This window comes from Arvicanthis niloticus, chromosome 21, assembly GCF_011762505.2.
Source record: "Arvicanthis niloticus isolate mArvNil1 chromosome 21, mArvNil1.pat.X, whole genome shotgun sequence".
In the NCBI taxonomy this organism is placed as follows: domain Eukaryota; kingdom Metazoa; phylum Chordata; class Mammalia; order Rodentia; family Muridae; genus Arvicanthis; species Arvicanthis niloticus.
The window spans coordinates 51271619-51277034 of NC_047678.1; the positions used below are offsets into that span (position 1 = coordinate 51271619).

The 5416-nt window shown below is 41.9% G+C and overlaps 1 pseudogene; it reads right to left on the reverse strand.

Annotated features, from left to right (window-relative positions):
• Nucleotides 1-230: 230 nt before the first annotated feature.
• Nucleotides 231-1684, reverse strand: LOC117693259 (putative sperm motility kinase W pseudogene; annotated as a pseudogene).
• Between the last annotated feature and the right edge of the window lie 3732 nt (nt 1685-5416).

Here is a 5416-nt window from a genome sequence, read left to right on the forward strand (position 1 = left end):
CTAGGCATTCTCCAACAGGATTTCTTCCTGAGGTGGTAAGCCAAGGATCAGGGTTTAATCCAGCTGGAATAGAAATACATCTGACGATCCCAAGAGACCCCAGAAACGTACACTTCTCTGATTTTTCCAGCAGGGAGACATGAATAAAGACATAGAAAGTAAATTACAAAGCAGAGATGCCTCCTCCCATACCTGCTTACCCTTTACTGTGTTCTGCTGCTCCTCCTCTCTCAGGGGAGCCACTTTTTTGGAGGATGTTTTCGGGGTCTTTGTCTTTTGAGCACAGGGGAAGCAACAGAGTCTTGATAGGCCTGCTCTGATTTTCCTGGTGAGTCTCTTGAAGCACCCAGGCTTCTTAGGAGGAGATGTTTGTATATGAGAGTGTTGCTCAGGTGGCACAGGCAATTCCTCCTCCAGTATGTTGTTGCAGACACTGGGGGCCGCCACAGATCCGTTATGGAGGGCACAGGTGGAAGTGCTGCTGGTCTTTTTCTCTGGACAATGTAGAGCAACTGGAAGCATGGAGACACTTGTGGCCACGTCCTGTCCCGATGGTGTCAGGGCAACAGGCACGTGCATTTCTGAGAGCTGTATGTGGAGGAGACTAAAGTTGGATTCACTGGTCCTTTTCTTTAAGGGAAGACCAGAGATAGAGGGGTCAGCTGGTGAAGGGGGTGGTGTAGGGCACCGATCCATAGTCTCGACTGAAGTTGTAAATGCATGCTCTTGCCCCTTGTCTGCCTGTGCTTTTAGAATCAAATATGCCCCCATGGATTCATTGTACTTTCTCTTGTCCAGGGATTCTATAATCTCATTGGCATCAAATCCCATGCCACAGAGCCTGTCTATGATGTTATAATCTGGATCGGTCTCAGTCGGGATGTCTACCTCACACTTCACCACCCAGGGATGGTTTTCAATTCTCTCAGTGGACGGCCTCATCTCTGGGGCAACTGTGAGCAATTGGTGGATTAAGTTTTCCAGCTGCCCAGAGACGTGAGATGGAATGTCATAGGTCCCTGTTGTGATGTTTTCGTCCATCTCCTTCATGGTGTTTCCTCTGAAGGGGTAGTGCCCAATGTTAATGAAAAATAGTACCACACCCAGGCTCCACACATCAGCTTTTTTCCCATCAAATGGCACCCTTAGTACAATCTCTGGTGCGAAACAGCTTTTGGTCCCACACTGCCGTTTCAGTAATGTGCCAGATCTGCACGTGACGGCCAGACCAAAGTCTATCAGCTTTACATTACCGTCCTCATCCCTTAGTATATTCTGCGGCTTGATGTCATGATGCACAAGATCCAGGCTGTGGCAGTACTTTACAGCTGACACTACCTGCCCGAATATTTTCTTTGCCTCCTCCTCCTGCATCGGGCCATCCTCCTCTATGATTTCATACAAGCTTCCTCGGAATATATTCGGTGATAAGGTTAACGTGCCTTGATGTTACCAGTACCTGGTAGAGGCAGATAATGTTGGGATGGTGCAGTGTCTCCAATGCTGATATTTCGGCATGTATCCCCCTGATGTTCTTCTTGCAAATCTCTACCGTTTTTATGGCAACCAGCGCCTCGGTTTTCAGGTGCGAGGCCAGTTTCACAGTGCCAAAGGAACCTTGGCCAAGAGTAAAAAGCACTCTGTACTGACTTTCCATATTCTTCTTTTTGGAGTTGCTGGCCATGAGGGTAAGTGTTCTCTGTGCTCTGGTGCACACAGGATGCGAGGTCCAACAACCCAAAATTGACAAACTAGATATGTATTGGAGGAGTCCCTCCCACAGGTCACCAATATCAGCTCCCTGCTCTGTATGGACAAATACAACAGTCCAGTCCACAGTCTTATGCAGAGGGCCCTCATTCTTCCATCACAGTAGCTCTTTGTGAGGTCAGAGCACAAAACACTCAGAGCAGTGAAGGTTGTTTAGCAATTACAGGCAGCAGAGTATCTCAGTGGCCTTTGTAGCTGGATGTTGATTATGTCAAACCATCCATCTGGCCTTTTAAGGAAGAGGTTCATTTTGGACAAGTGTTCTGCAGAGAGCGGCCAAGTCATCACAAAATGTAACTGGGAGCTTTTCTACCCAGCCTCCTTGTTCCCAGAATAGGACTCTAGACCTATTCATAAAAAGATGCCTAGGCCATAAGCTTTGGCTGATTCTCCAACCAGCTTGTAATTCATACAACCTGTTTATTCTAGTCTGTGTCTGACACATGGATGGTTGTCTCTCCTAAGATTCATGTTTCTGTCTTCCTCAGAGTTCAAGGTCAATCTGTAGGTCTTCATTGTTTCTCTGAGTTCTCTCTCTCTCTCTCTCTCTCTCTCTCTCTCTCTCTCTGTCTCTGCCTGATGTTCCACCCTTTATTTCCTCCCTTGCTTATCTGGCCATCAGCTTTTTATTGACAGATGATGCTTATACACAGTACCAAAGAAATTCCCTTTATATATCATCTACCCCCACCCTGCCCATAGTCCAACTAAATGCCCATCTCTAACATTAGTAAACTGCAATGCAGAGGAACAACTGTGAAAACCAGCAGTCAGAATTACATTCACAGTGTTCATTCTCTCTCGTATTGGGCCACATTGGAAAAAAAGTACTCTACAATCACAACTATCTTGGTGATTGGGTTTGAGTTTCTATACTTAAATCATGTTCTTTCATAATATGAATTTATAGAGAATTTGAGAGAAAATATTCATTTTAAAAGGAAGGGTGATATGTAGGAGGAGCTAAGGTGGGAGGAGTACTGAGAGGAAGAGAAGGAGTAAGAAGAGGAGGAGAAGAAGGAGAGGAGAAGCTAGGTGATGAAAGACAGAAAGAGGGGGAAGACAGGGAGGCAGATGTTAATGTATCTCCACCAGTCAAAGATAGTTGATATATCTAGGTTGGGTAGTGGGTTACACCTCTGATTGAGCAATACCAAACTTATAAAGCCCATGATTAACATTTTTTAAAAAATGTATATCTGCAAAAAGAAAGAGGGGGCAGAGGATAGGGTCTTCTAAGGGGGAATGGGGAAAGGGGATGGCATCTGAAGTATAAATAAAATATCTAATAAAAAAGGAAAAAAAAGAAAAAAGGAAACAAAAGGAATATCTACCATGTTGCTTTTATTATGTTTAGATATGTGCCTTGAATTCCTGATCACTCCAAGACTTTTAACATGAAGGGGTGTTGGATTTTCTTAAAGGCTTTTTCAGCATCTAATGAGACAAATCTTGTGATTTTTTTTCTTTGAGTTTGTTTATATACTGGATTACATTGATGGATTGTGTCATATATTGAACCACCTCTGAATCCCTAGGGTGAAGTCTACTTGATGATGGTGAATGATCTTTTTGATGTGTTCTTGGATTTGGTTATGAGAATTTTATTGAGTGTTTTACATTATTATTCATTAGCAAAATTGTCTGAAGTTCTCTTTCTTTTTTCCTTTTTTATTATTTATTTTATTTATTTACATTTCAGATGTCTTCCCTTTCCCCCTTTCCCCATTTCCCTCCCTAGACCCCCTATCCCATCCCTCTCTTCCCTTTTACTTTTGCCATTTTAATTCCATGCATGCATTAAGGTCAGTTCTAGGTTGAGGATCTAGCAATACGATAGATGCAAATATTCAAGGAACAAGCAAGACAATACTCACAAATAGCTAAAGAACAAGCAAGGCATTAAACACAATTACATGAACACTCTTGTGATCACTGTTTCTAAGGGCTTATCAGGATGGCCAAAATATCTGAGCCACCTTCCCTGTCCTAGCCCAAAGTCATTTTCATGTCTGAAGCCTACTTCCTTGTTCTAGCCTAAGATTTAGATTCCTGCCTGAAATTACTTCTTTGTTTTAGCCTAATGTCACACACCTGCCTGAAGCCTAATTCCTTGTCCCTGGCCAATGTCATATTTCTGCCAAGCAGCCCATTTCCTTGTTCTTGGCCCATATCAGAGTCTTACGAAGCAGCCCCAAAGGCTGTCCACATCTCCTCCTGTTTTATTTCATTAACAAGACTGAACCTGTCTTAGGTCATTCTGACAAGAATGCCTTCCTTACCCATCAGGGAATATGTGTTATTCAAAGCAATGCACTTCTGTCTTAGGTTGGTAAGGCTCTGTGCAGAATCTTACCCATCCTTGGCTTGCCAGCCTGTCAATTTAATAACTCTTTCTTAGGGTCCATTTTCAGGTTCAAGCCATATACTTTGGCTGCCAACATGTTGATATTGTTAAAGACAAGCATTAATATGATGGGCAGGAATAAAAGTATTCCAAGGACCAAAAGGGCTAGCATGATCAAGCTATATATGCCATTCTTGAAGCTTGACCAAAATAGAAATACTGACCTCAGGCCATGGGAAATTTTATTTGCAGTATCTACCACATTGACACTCAGCACAGCAGCATTCTTGAAATCCATAATCTCACTATATAAAGTTAAAACATCCAGAGAGGTGTTAGAATTATGCCAAATACAATGCAAGTGTCTTGAAACATCTTCCTAATTGTAATGATTACCACTGTCAATTTTAGAACTAACATGAATCCAATGGTATTTGGCATGACACTCGAGAATGTCTCCTTACCCTAAATTCTGAAACTCCTTTTAACAATTTGAATAGGATAAAGAACATCAGTCCATTCATCTAAATACCTATCTATATTGTCTTGTATATTCAATACATTAGTAACCTTTTTTGCTAAGTGACTAACAAAAGTAGTTTTCTTAACTTCTTGTGTCACAGCAACTGCAGAAGCAGTGTTGCTAACAATTAATGTAATTAAAGTTGTTATACCACCAATAATCAAGCCCACCACCCTCTTGCTTCTGCTTTAAGCCTGACTCATTTCTTTCAGTACTTGCAACCTATTTTAAGAATACCAACTGCATTGGTATTGGTACAGAAAAAGAAAAGATAAATGGGATAGAACTGAAGTTCCAAAGTTGCACTCTACAAATCCCTGAGTTGTATGGGATGAAAAGTTTAATGAACTGCATGGTATTGGTACAGAGACAGGCAGGAAGACAAATGGAATAGGATTGAAGACCCAGAAATGAGCCCACACACCTATGGTCACTTGATATTTGACAAAGAAGCAAAACTATCCTGTGGAAAAAAGGACAGCATTTTCAACAAATGGTGCTGGTTCAACTGGAGGTCAGCATGTAGAAGAATGCAAATTGATACTTTCTTATCTCTCTGTACAAAGGTCAAGTCCAAGTGGATCAAAGACCTCCACATAAACCCAGATACACTGAAACTAATACAAGAGAAAGTGGAGAAGAGCCTTAAATACATGGGTATAGAGGGAAAGTTCCTGAACAGAAACCAATGGCTTATATGCTCTAAGATCAAGAATTGACAAATGGGACCTCATAAATTGCCAAGATTCTGTAAGGCAAAGGACACTGTCAATAGG